The sequence below is a fragment of the Cupressus sempervirens genome, chromosome 7 (assembly GCF_028749045.1).
Source record: "Cupressus sempervirens isolate cs-2001-9-10 chromosome 7, ASM2874904v1, whole genome shotgun sequence".
Classification (NCBI taxonomy): Eukaryota; Viridiplantae; Streptophyta; class Pinopsida; order Cupressales; family Cupressaceae; genus Cupressus; species Cupressus sempervirens.
In genome coordinates this window covers 464,759,576-464,772,982 of record NC_143124.1, presented here as the reverse complement: position 1 = coordinate 464,772,982, position 13,407 = coordinate 464,759,576, and positions in this window count along the sequence as shown.

Below are 13,407 nucleotides of genomic sequence, written 5' to 3'. Positions count from 1 at the left end.
ACTTTCTAGTGCATCTCTCACTATTTTGGGTTCAGTTTTGCTCAACACGCATGTTTCACTTCTTAGTCTATTTCTTGTCATTGGTTTGGCATCCTTATTTCAAATGATTTGTTTAGTAGGGTGATGTCTTCTAACATACTTGGATAGCCTTGGTTCTATCCTTGTTTTCATGTTTGATCTCTTAGCTTCAGAGTCACTATGCACATCTCTTTCAGGTAGCTCATTATCTCTTTCATGTGTATTGATTTCAGAATTAGAATGTGCATTTTCTTCATTCTATAGTTCAACTTTTGAATGCAACTTGCCATTCACTGATTGGGACTTAGTAGATACTATAACTTGTTGTTGGTTGACTATTGGACTGACAACTTCTTCTTCAGCAAACATTCCTTCATAGAAGTATACAAAAGGTCTGTACTCTTTTGGTTTCTTGATGGATTCATCATTATGAACTTCTGTGTGTTCATCAAAGTTTTCATTTACACTTTCCACAATTTTGTTAGTATTAGTATTTAAACACTTATATGCTTTACTTCTAGTGGAGTATCCAAGGAATATACCTTCATCACTCTTTTCCTTCATCACTCTTTGCATCAAATTTTCCATTTCTAGAATCTTTAAGAATATAGCATCTACAACCAAACAATTTGAAATGTTTTACATTGGGTGAGTGACCATATCATAATTCAAAAGGTGCTGCATTTGTACCTTTCTTGATTTGAACTCGGTTTAGGGTGTAGATAGTTGTGCTTACTACTTCTCTCCAGTATTTTAGAGAAATGTTCTTCTCCATCATCAATGTTTTGGTGCAATCCATTACTGATCTATTCCTTCTTTCTACAATTCCATTTTGTGGGGGAGTCCTTGGTGTCAATGTCTGTCTCTTGATTCCTTTGTCATTATAGAACATCTCAAATTCTCTTGATGTGAACTCTCCTCCTCTGTCTGATCTTAGACACTTCATACTCTTTCCTATTTCTTTCTCAACCCTAGCCAAATACCACTTAAATATTTGAAAGGCATCAGATTTTTGCTTTAAAAACATGATAGTTATCATCCTAGAATAATCATCAACAAACAATATTATGTATCTATCTCCTTTGTAACTTTGCACTTCTATTGGACCACATAAGTCAGTATGAACTAACTCTAGTACTTCTTTGGAAGTATAGGTTTTTCTTTTGAAACTTGACTTGGTCATCTTTCCTAGCTGACATTGTTTGCACATTGTATTGTCAAGCTTCTTAAGTTTAGGCAAACCTTTGACTTTCTTCATATTGCTGATGCTAATCATATTATAAAAGTTGACATGACATAGCCTTTTATGCCATAGCCACACATCATCAAATCTTACAATAAGACATGCATCATCTTCCATATCTAGGTAAAACAAGATACCTAGTTTGATCTCCTTTTCCTATTAGATTTCTATCAGTATCATAAATTTTGGCAGTTTTGTTTCCAAATTCAACTTTGCAACCTATATTTCTCAGTTGTGAAACACTTCGCAGATTGTAATTCAATCCTTCAACATAATATGCATCATCACTTGTGATCTTTTCTATGAGCTTAATGGAACCTTTCGCTTTTATTAAACCTGGAGCATCATTACCAAATCTAACACTATTTCCATCATAATGAGTTAATGTAGTGAACTTACCTTTGTCTCCTATCATGTGGTGTGAGCAACCACTGTCAATGATCCATTTGTCATTTTTGTTCACACAGGTTACCAATACAGTTGCTTCATCTTTATCTGATTCATCCTTCATAGCAACATAGACTACTTCATTGTCATTTTCATCTGAGTCACCACCTTCTGCAATGTAGCACTTTTTTCCTTTGTCTTTGTATTCTCTACTATCTTTACTCCTTTTGCCTTTGTATTTGTCATTTCCTTTGAAATTTCTCTTCTTTGGACACCTGGCTGTAATATGTCCTACTTCATTGCAATTGAAACAAATAATGAGCAACTTACCTTTGAATTTACCTTTTCCTCTATGATTTCTCCTTGCTAGCAATGCTTCCAACCGTTCAACATCTTCTTCTTCAGTGTCACTATCACTAGACACATGCTTTATCCTTCTCTTCTTCCTTTACTTCTTTTCATCAGAATCTTTGAGCAACAACTTAGCCTTGAAAGTAGATTCAAGACTCTCTGGCTTGTAGTTGTCAAAATTGGATAACTCAAATGCAATAAGTCTTCCCACTATACCTTCAAGAGATAGTTTGTTTCCTGGAATGCATCTCAATTCCTGGACGGCCAATACACTAATAGAATAGATAGGGAGAAATGTTCTTAAAAATTTGCTAAGAATAGTATCATCATCTAAATGACCAGCAAAACTTCTTATTGCACTTACTACTTCCTTTATTCTGGAGGCATATTGAGCAATGTTTTCACTTTCCTCCATTCTCATGTCATCAAAATTTCCTCTGAGGCTTTCTACATTTTCTCTTTAGACATTCTTATCTCCTCCATTAATATTTTTTAGGGCTTCCCATATCTTGAATGCAGTTGTACATCCCTTGATGTCATCAAATCCAGCGTAGCTAAGAGTAGAGGAAATCTCCAACATTTCTTGGTTGTGCTGCTTCTTCCTTTTCATATCTTTAGTAGTAGGGACACTAATTGGATCAACATGTTCTACTGTGATTGAGGTTTGTGCATGGTCACTTATTGATCCAAGGTGTAGCTTCATTGAACTTTTCCATGGAGTGAAGTTGTCTCTGTTAAGCTTGGGAACTTCTCTCTTAGACAACTTGATCTTTCTGCTTCTAGTACCTTTAAACTAAATTAGTAGATGGCTTTGATACCAATTGTTAGAATTCTTTAGAGTAACTGGGGGGGTGAATCAGTTACTCAAGGTCTAATAAAACTTTTCACTTATCCTAGTGAGCCCATTAAACATTCATGTATCCAAGCTCATCAATCTAAACTTGTAGGTTATTGATAAATCAACATGCAACAATAAAACATGAAAGATTAACACATAACATTGGTTTATGTGGAAACCCAATTTGGGAAAAACCACCAGTAACATGCTACCCTATTTCTCACTTTTCTAAAGTGATGCCCTATGAAAGGCCTGCCATGTTAAAGGCTACAAAATACACTGTTAGGTGTGACCCAGTTAAGGGATTTCCTTCATCCTGTTAGAAGTGAGCCCAGTTAAAGTTCTTTAGGACATTCACTTGGAATGTCACCCTATTAAAGGATTTCTCAATGGCTGTTAGACCAACCTAAGTCCATAGGATTTTCCCTAACTGATAAAATTGCTAGAGAGTAACAATAAGGGCTTTTTGACTTGATTCAACTTACAACATAACTTGCAGATTTTAGATCTCTATTTAGTTCACAACTCTACTTGGCTTTCAGTTTGTATAGCTCTAAAAGCTTGTTCTCTCTTCAAGCTCTTGTCTCCATGAGTCTCCTTACTTGTTGTACCAATGGAGTCACACTTGTGGTCACTTATCGAAGCAGAGTCTCTGTGCTTTCTTCTTTCTTCTCAATGCCTTCTTCTTGGTACCACACACTCTATTCAACCACCATTTTTCTTTGTGACCAACAATTCCTTAAGTAGGAATTTTCAATTCTTTTCTCACTCTAATTTCCCTCACTTATATTAGGGTTTGAATGGAATAAGTTAGATATAATGTATCTGACCTTTATCTTGTTTCCTTCTAGAAACTTCATGTGGAATCCACTTGTATTCCCCTAAAAATGGTTAGCCTAAAATTTTGTACCACCAAGTCAACATCCTTATCTTCCATCTAGTTCACAAAATTCAAGGTAACAAACTTATCAGCTTAGATCTAGCGAATCTTTGACTTTTCAAATAATGCAACAACTTGACACTATTGAATTTCTGATGCTCAAGACATACTATGTTACTCAACACCTACTAAATTTTCACTCGGCATCAACTATGTTTTACTAATGCTCGACACCTATTACTTTTTGCTCAACACCAAGTTACTTGACATACATTAAATTTTCCATTTACTCAGCACATACTGGCAATCTTCTCGGCATGAACTAACTTTGCTTGGCACCCACTATAGATTCTGTTCAGGCTTTGCAAATAGTCTTTGTTACAACTTGTTCTTCTTAAGTTCTTAAGTGTGGCCAACCTTTGTATCTTCAAGTATATTACCAATACATTATTTTACCATTGTCTTATCTGATCCTTGCACTTCATTAAAAAATCATATCTCAACCTTCCCTCTAGGTACTATTGTTACATCTTATTGATTAAATCCTCTTCATCAATCAACTAAGTGATAGTGTTTGGATCTTATAAGTAGTTGTCTTACCAAAAAATAGCAGGTTTGACATCAGTGACAAAACAATGATTGAAACATACTTCTTCCACAATCTCAATGATATTTTTCAATCAAATTCCAATAATAGAGAGTTGAATGGTTCAATCCAATTGAAGAATCCTCACTTTAGGATCATATTAAGATACTTTACCAAGTTGTATGATTGGGGATAATTATTCCATATAGTTCCTTTGTAAATGGAGGGGTTGTTATGCCTAAAAAGTGGCCCATAGTGTAACAACAGAGACTTGTTCCAAAACAACCATACCTCATCTTTTGATATGTTATAGAGAAGCCAAATTTCTATCCTAATCTTCAATTTATTTTCTTGATGTTATGGGAAAATGTGGAGAAAAATGCATTAGATGACAACATTTGAGGGCTAATTGGGACTTGTAGGCCTAGTAGGCTGGGATGATTGGTTTACCTTAGAGATAGGCTCTTGGTATTTGGTAAATTGGTTATTTGGGGTGTATTAGGTTATTCAAAACCATTATATTACTAAGAAGTCTTTAGATAAGTCATTCACTTGATTTGGAAAACTTAAGCCTTAAGGTTGCATTCAGAAACCTTTAGGAAAACACATTGTACAGAGTATTTTCTCATAGAACTTGGAAGGGCCCATCTTGCTCGACATCACGTTTCTAAAAAGTTTCTATAAAGAAGATATGTAATCATACCCTAAAGACTTGATTGCAAGTGTAGAAGAGATACAATATGTAATTGGGTCCTAGAGCCACATTACAAGTTGTAAGTTCAATACATGTTGATATGTAGTCAAGTCTCAAATACTTAACTATGATTGTGTTAAGAGGGTGATGTGAAATTAGGTCTTCAAGAATAGATTGTAGGGATGCAAGACTTAACCTGATGACATATGAAGATGCTTAAAGAGCTTGAAATCAATTCCTAGAGACTTGATTACAATATATGCCTATCAACATAGAAGGATGACTTATTGGTTGGGTCTTAAGGCCTGCCAACCACTTAGGCATTAGAAAAATTGCAATAAAGTTTGTGAGACCCAATTGAATTTTGTTAATGCATGTAACTTATGAATTCTTATTAATTTCAAGGACCTTGACTACATATGAGAACTAAGAAAAACTATTCACATGTTGAGATTCAAATATTGACCTATACACTAGTAACTATGAGGATAATGCAAGGGCATTCAAAGACATAAAAAAAGGGCCTAAGAGACATAAGACACAATGAAAATGGATTTTTGTGTAGATTTATACTTAATTCTTACCAAGCAAAAATCAAAAGCAACATATTGAAAGGTTATGTTAAACAAAAATAATGTTGACGATGACCTTCAATCTACCTTTGAACCCTTTTAAATAAAGTCACATCTCAATATACTTCATTATTTAAGATGAAATAATATGTGCATTGTTCAATTCACTTGCTTCATATGCTCTTTCCTCTTTTCTATCCCCACTTATATAATTCAAACTTCTACTACATGCAAAATACTTTCTAACACTTCCAACTTGTTAAATGGGCTATCCCTTAGCAATTCCATGCGAGGTACCCTTCCCTAAGCTAGAGAATTATCCTTTACATTGCTCATTGCCCTACGATAAGGTATGCCTTGACTTTTAGGCCAATTAGTGACTCTTCCAAATACATTGTGACTTCCTACACCCTAGCTATCACACCTAGGTCTAATGACCCTTATTGATGCAGAGCACACAACCTACTTTTGCCACTTGGTTCTTAAACCTCTAAGGGTACCCAAACCCACTTCAGGATGATGTCTTGGTTACCAAACTTTTCCAAATGATGACCTTTACTTATCCAAGTGGACTCCACTCTCCTAAGGTCCTTCCCTTTTCCTAGGGCTCTTGGCAAACTTGGATCAAAATATGGCTTTAGGGACACTTGCCCTCAACTAGGCCAATTAAGGAAAAACAAGTAAAAAGATTCAAACTTAGACTTGATTCAGAATTTCTAGGAATAAACCACTATGATTCATGCACTTTCAAGGCCCCAACACCTTCAAAGGATCAATTTCCCTAACTTAGGCCTAGAAATCCTAGTAGGTCAAAATTTAGTTTTCCTTGGAAAACTTCTAAACATTCCAAAGGAAAGGCCAAATTATCACCTTTTCAAATATACTTTACCTAGTTCTTGAAGATTCCAAAGGATCAAGGGCTGACTCCATTCTAGCATACCCAAACTCCACTTTAGTCCGTAAACCTAATAAGCCTAATTAGGCTGGGTTTCCAAAGCAAGTTCTTGAAGATGGGTTCATAGAATCAACTCAACCCCATGAAAATCTTCCTCTCCTTCCTAAAACTCCATTTCACCATTCAATTGGGTTTAGACAATCAGTTTGGAAGCCTAAATGCCACTTCTTCTTCAATTCTTGGCCGAACACATAGGGATGTTTAGCCTAGGGCCGGTTGGTAAAAATATCAAACCAATTTCAATAGGTTTGAAACTATGCCATATCAAAGTACACTCCTTTAATTTCCATACACCAAAGAGGAATTAAATTCCAACCATGGGTTTGCAAGTTAGAGGCACATGTTTACCAAAACCCTTGAATTTAGGCCCAAATAAGCAACCTTCACAAAAACTGCAATAACTTAAGCAAATGAAAAGATATAACCTTCAAACCAAATGAAAATAAGACCTAGTTCATCAATCTATCCAACCATGATAGTTTATCTCCTTCACCAATCTATACACATCTATATAACTTAGAAAAATCGAGAAAAAGGTAGAAAATTAGAGTTTTATTCATGTAAATCTTCACCAATCCGTACAACTATGTTGTCCTCTCCATGTACAAATTTTTTTTACATGTATTCCTTGCCTCTAATGGTCATAACCATCATTAAAATGGTTATGCCAATGTTCAACTTCCTTTTCAATTATTTAGCAAGAAAAGTTATCATTTTGCATTTTTTTGCATGACAACATTGACATTTTTGCTTTAATAACCTCCTAGACACCTAAATCTTTGCCCAAAGACCCTAAGGCATTTAAATTTATCTAAAGACCTAAAAAATCCTTATTGCATACAAAATAACTCAAATTCCTCAAATTTGACCTTTGGTTCAATTTGGTATCCTAGCTTATATTGAGACCAAGGATTCAATTGACCACTCTGTCTCTCTCTTTCCCTCTCTCCCTATTCAATCTAATGAACCAAATAGATATGCTCTACATTTTAATGTCTTAATTATTGCCTCATGATATGACTCAAAAACTTTCCAAAGAGTCTTATTATGTAGTTTTTCACCATATTTTATCAAGTGGACATTTGATGTGACAACAAGGTTCGAATAATGAAGAATCTTCCTTTCTGTTTGCCAATCCTCGAATAACCACAAGTTAGGGTTCTTCATAGAATATCATCTAAGCCATGTGCCAGTTACAACCACCACACTAATATGGTACTCTAAACCTTCACCATCTATAATCAAGTGATCTAATTTTTTTTTGGCTTGGACACAATGACACAAATAATAATCTATCCCTTCTTTATTGTCTTCAGGTGCAATAATAGCAAATGTGGTCATTAATTCAGAAAATACTTAGGTAAAAGTTATAAAGTTACATATTGAAATTACAAAGATATATAACTATATATTACCAGGTTGCACTAGATCAAATAAGTGGTCAAAGTCAATAGAAAAATCCATCTCTACCATTTCTAGTGCTTGTGGGGGACGATAGGTGTCAATTGGGTCCAAAATCTGTATATCCCATTTGTCCACCCATTCAGTCAACTCATAGTCATCCAATTTTCCTTTGCACATAATGAAAAATAGCATGTCATTTTTTGTGTGTGGATACTCCATGAACCTGCATCATAGCTTCTAAAAGAATGCAACTCACTTGATCCTATTGCTGTGCAACAATCCTCATATGGTGCAATGTTAGTATTATCTATCAACCAAAAAAATCTTTGAACCATAGAGTCACCTTCCTTACCTGGACTGATTGTAGCATTACAACACTAGATGATGGATTTTGCATCTATAAATATTGCTCCATCTTTGTACTTTAGTTCTTTACGAGCTAAGACTCTTTTGATGCATGCGCTTGCACCATTGTGCTCTCCCTTTCCATGACCAACCTCTATGAAATTCCACATATATTGAATTCTACACAACCTGTGCATCCTGCTCAACCAAAAGGAACATCTGTTCATTCTTGAATTGAGATGCACATTGTCTGACCAAATAATGTGTTGATGATATGGTATGCACCTATTAGCCAAATCTCCATAAAATAGTTGAAAACAACTATGTATAAAATCCATAGAATGTGATCGATCATCATTGATGTAAAAATGATACTCCCTCAAAACCTTCCTATCATCCTTTATACTTGTAGGTGAATGCGTGAATTTTATGTGAACAAATATGGAAACCTATGAAGAAGTATAATACTTTGCTTGCACCTCATTTTGTGGTTGTAGTCTGCAGTTCTCTGCAAAGTCTACAACTGAAACAATGGTATCCAGTAGAAATGTATCCTTGCACAACTTGAATTGCAAATCCAGCCATCAAGCTCTATGTGTATGCCTTGCATACTCATAAATAATCTTTTCATGAAAAAATCTTCATGAAATCATAAATTGGAATCTTTTCAATGACTAAATCACATCTTTTACCCTGTTTCCCATCTTTTAGAGTATATGTCACTGTCTTAAATTTTTTGTAATCTACTATTTCATTTCCAATTGTATGTGTACTATCCATATGTTTACAAGTTGATAAAAGTTGCAAAGAACCACAAAATAAGCATGTACCATCTAAGCATGATGTCTTGTAAAATTGTTGGCTATCCCCTATTTCACATAAAATGTTGGATATGAATTCCCTTGAAGATCTTGGTGGCCCATTCATGTCACAATCCTGCAAAACAAACTTAGAATGCAAAAACACATATATATGCCTAAAAACATGAAAATGGTTAGAAAATTCAATATGTACCCTACAACAACAAGTTGTGTGTGTGTGTTTTATCTTCACATTAAAAGGTTTAACCATCTCATAAAATCTTTGACTTATTCGAATTTGAGGATACATACCAATAAATTTTGCAAAAAATTGTGTCTAAGTTGAGTCCAAAAAATGTTTCACATGTGGGTCACGATTTTGGCTACCAATCCTCCTCCTTACAACATCTCTTTGATTAGGGAAAACACGTGTGTTATTTTTTCAAAAATATTTGATCAATGATTTCAAATCTTCACTAATTTCTTTATCCTTTCATGGTAGTCTACTACTAAATGTCCATAACTCATTTTTTGTTGGATCTTCCAATCTCTCACACCTTAGCATGGCTCTCCTTAGAGTACTTCTACCAATTTTTAATGTTTTTCTTGTCTTTCTCATGAGTCAAGCTTTATTCATTTGGGTACTTACTATTGTTGATGTAAGTACTTGTGTTGTGATATTGCTATCTTTGGTGCATGATTTAGAATCCACTTTGTCTTAAGCACTCATTAGATTCTTTACAATACTTTTCTCATTAGAATCATCCATCATTCTTAGCCCAAGAATCTTCATGATAGGCCTAAATTTAAAATTCCTAATCATTTCAACAAATAATTGGCATTGACCTATAATATTTAATTCTTCAAAGAATAATCTCCACATACGATTAACTTTTCTTTGACAAGTATGCTTGCTAATCTTGTCAGGTATTGATTTCAAAATATTAGTATCAATATCAATCAAATATTTTGGTCTTCTAAAATGAATTCTAGAAGGTGTTATAATCTCTTCCATTCCCTCAAAATTTTGAACATCAACATAAGGTTAAGTGTTTTGTGTACCTTGAACCAAAGATGATGTGCCTTGGAAATAAGATGCAAAAGATTGAATATCACCTACTTGACATGTTAATATTGTGCCTTGAACATGACATGATGGAGTGTGTACATCATCGGATCTACAAATTAGCATCTTTTCAACATGAAAGGATGATATGACTCCAACATTGGAAGATGGTGTAGCTTCACAATCCAATTGTCTTCTTGAGTGTAACAGTCTCATTCATTCTCTTTGTCTTTCCAATTCTTCCTCTTTGTTTCTTCGTATCGATGATCTTGTTCCTCTTCAAAAGTCAATTCTTCATTATTGCTTTGCAATTTTCTTTGTTCATGTAGTAGTTTCATTTTATCTCTTTTAATTGCCAAATCTGTCTCCCTCTCTTCCTTTGTTTGAGTTTTTGGTTTCTTCCTTGGCATGATGATGATTTCTATATATCAAATTATTCAAACATCTGAATTACTTACAATTTATAAATTAAAAATCATTCAAATACATATAAAAATTACAATTATTTCAATGAATACACAATATATATTAAAGAACTTTCCAAATTTCTAACCATTTTCAAATAAAAATTCATTCAAACATACAAATTTCAATGAATTCACTATATATTAAACAACATGTCAAATTAAAATATTTTAGTTTCATATTTGTAACTTCATTTCTGAGTAAAATATGGGTGCTCTCTCAGTTTTTGAATTAGCTAGTTTACAGGAAGGCAAGAAACTGGTTGGGGAGAATTTGGCAGGAGATATAGACCCTAGAGGAACTGTAGGGGGATCTGGGAAGAATGATGGGACATAATCTTTGGCCGGTGTGGACAATGGAAAGTCTTTGTGTGTATCAAACACAAGTTGTGGGGTCCATGACCCTCCCTTGGATTCCCCTTCTTCTTTTCATGCGTCGAGGCATGATCTTGAGAAGGAGAAAGATAATGTTGAATCTAATAAGGTAAAGTCCTCAGAAGGGCCGAAGGTAGGGTTCTAAGAAAAAAGGACTTGATTTTCCCTATTTGGCAAGAAACCTATTAGTAAATCATTTTTCAAGTCGGTAACTACTAAGTCTTGTTGGGATAAAGGTGAGTTTTAAGTTTTTATCCCAGACCCTTTATTGATTTTTCTGTATCTTCCATGGATTTCACCCTAGTGGGTAAATTTCTAGGGGCAAGACTGGATTTAGATTCTCTAAGAAAAATGGTTAAATGAAAATGGGTTATTTGAGGAGAGGTTGATATTGCACCTATGTCAAATGGCTTCTTCTCATTTATTTTCAATTGTAAGGAAGACATGGATTTGGTTCTTTGTGGAGGACCGTGGTCTTTTGGAAAATGTTCTCTCACTATTAAAAAATGGGAGTGTAACATGGATTTATCAGATTCTTTTTTCTTAACTACCCTGATTTGGGCTAGACTGCCTGGAATCGCTTTAGAATTTTGACATGAGGAAATTTTTAAAGGTATTTCTAGTTCTCTTGGTGAACTGGTGGCACTAGATAATGCTATGGCTACTAGAACCAAACTTCAAAGTGCTACACTTTATGTTAAAGTGCTGGATTTGAACCATCTTCTAGAAAAGGTGGGATTAATTTCTAAGCTTGGTAAAAAAACTCAAGAATTTTTTTTTGAAGATCTTCCAAAATCTTGCTATGCATGTAAGAAATAGGGTCATCTGGTTAAAAATTATCCCTCTAAAAGTAAAAATCACCCTAGCAGTGAAAAGTAAGTGAAAAAGGCTAAGGTTCAACAAAAGAAAGTGTGGAAACCCAAAGAAGCTCATCTCAAAGAGAAGAAGAAGAATGTAGATTCAAAAGCTCCACATGCAAAGGCAGATAAAGTTATTGAGAATCTTCACGAGGAAGGGATTATTCTATGCCTGATAACTTGAAAGTAAACTCTAAAAAAGAAGGGAATGGTTTGCAACTTGAAACCAAAATGCCTAAAAAAAGAATAGATGATCTGTAGATTTATTAAAACAAATTGTTATTTATCAAAGGATGGAAGATTGATAGGGAGATTTAGATGATAAGATCGTGTTTGAGGAAAGAGAAATCTTGGCTGATTTTGGAAATCAATTTGAGGAGGGAGATTTTCATAATATTTAGTCTAGGGAGATTTAGGTGTTTAACCCTTTACATTCTCATGATGATAATGATTCTCTTATGAATGAGCCTCCTCTCCTAGAAGTTATGAAAGAAAATGGAGAAGACTTAAAACATAAACCATCAAAGAAAAAGGGCTGGAAAAAAGAGCAACACGAAGGGGGTTGAGACTAGAAGTAGTAAAATAGAACAACAAACCAAAGTGAAACCTCTTGCTTTAACCCTGGAAAAATTTGGAAAAAGAGCAGATCAACATTCCAAGGTGAAACCAGATGTTAGTTCCCCAGACAAACCTAGAAGAAGAACTTCTAAGAAAACCAGAGAGCTAGAAAGTATGCAGAATATTATTGATGGTAGACAAGCAAATATTCTAGATTTTACCCCTAAAAGATAGAAATGAAAATCATTACTTGGAATATTAGGGAGCTGAATAGCTTTCATAAACTTGACATTGTTAGGAATTTTGTTAGAGAATAGAAGCCTAATTTACTCCTACTTCAAGAAACTAAGATGAATAAAGAGAAAGTAGAATAGATAAAAGCTTTTAAAAATTATTCTATAAATGCCAGTAGTTCAGAAGGTGCATCAGGGGGAACTCTAATATTATGGAAGAAGAACTGTTATTCTGGAACAATTTTGATTGCTAGTAAATATCTTATGATAGTCAAAATTACTAGTGTTGACCAAAAGGAGGGTTGGTATATTGTGAATATATATGCTCCCAACATTAAGCACCTAAGGAAAAAGGTCTAGGATTCTATTTCCAATTTTAAAAGTAAGGATTATTTTGGACGATGGATTATAATAGGAGACTTCAATGTTCCTCTCTACGATCATGAGAAAATGGGAGGTAATGCTACACAACTGGAAGGGAGACTGGACTTAATGGAGTTTATAAACAAAGAGGGTTTAATGGATATGGATCTCCATGGAATTCAATTTACTTAGAGTAACAAGAGAGTTCGTAATGAGTGTATTCAGGCAAGGCTAGACCGTGCTCTTATCTCTCTTGATTGGAGAAAAGATTTTATCTGTAAGTTGGAAGCCTGCCAAAAAATTGGCTTGGATCATTTTCCTCTAATTTTCACTGCTGCAAAGATTACTTTTAAGAAGAATTTCCCTTTTAGATTTGAGAAGATGTGGATGTAGCACCCACAGTTTGAAAGTAAAATGG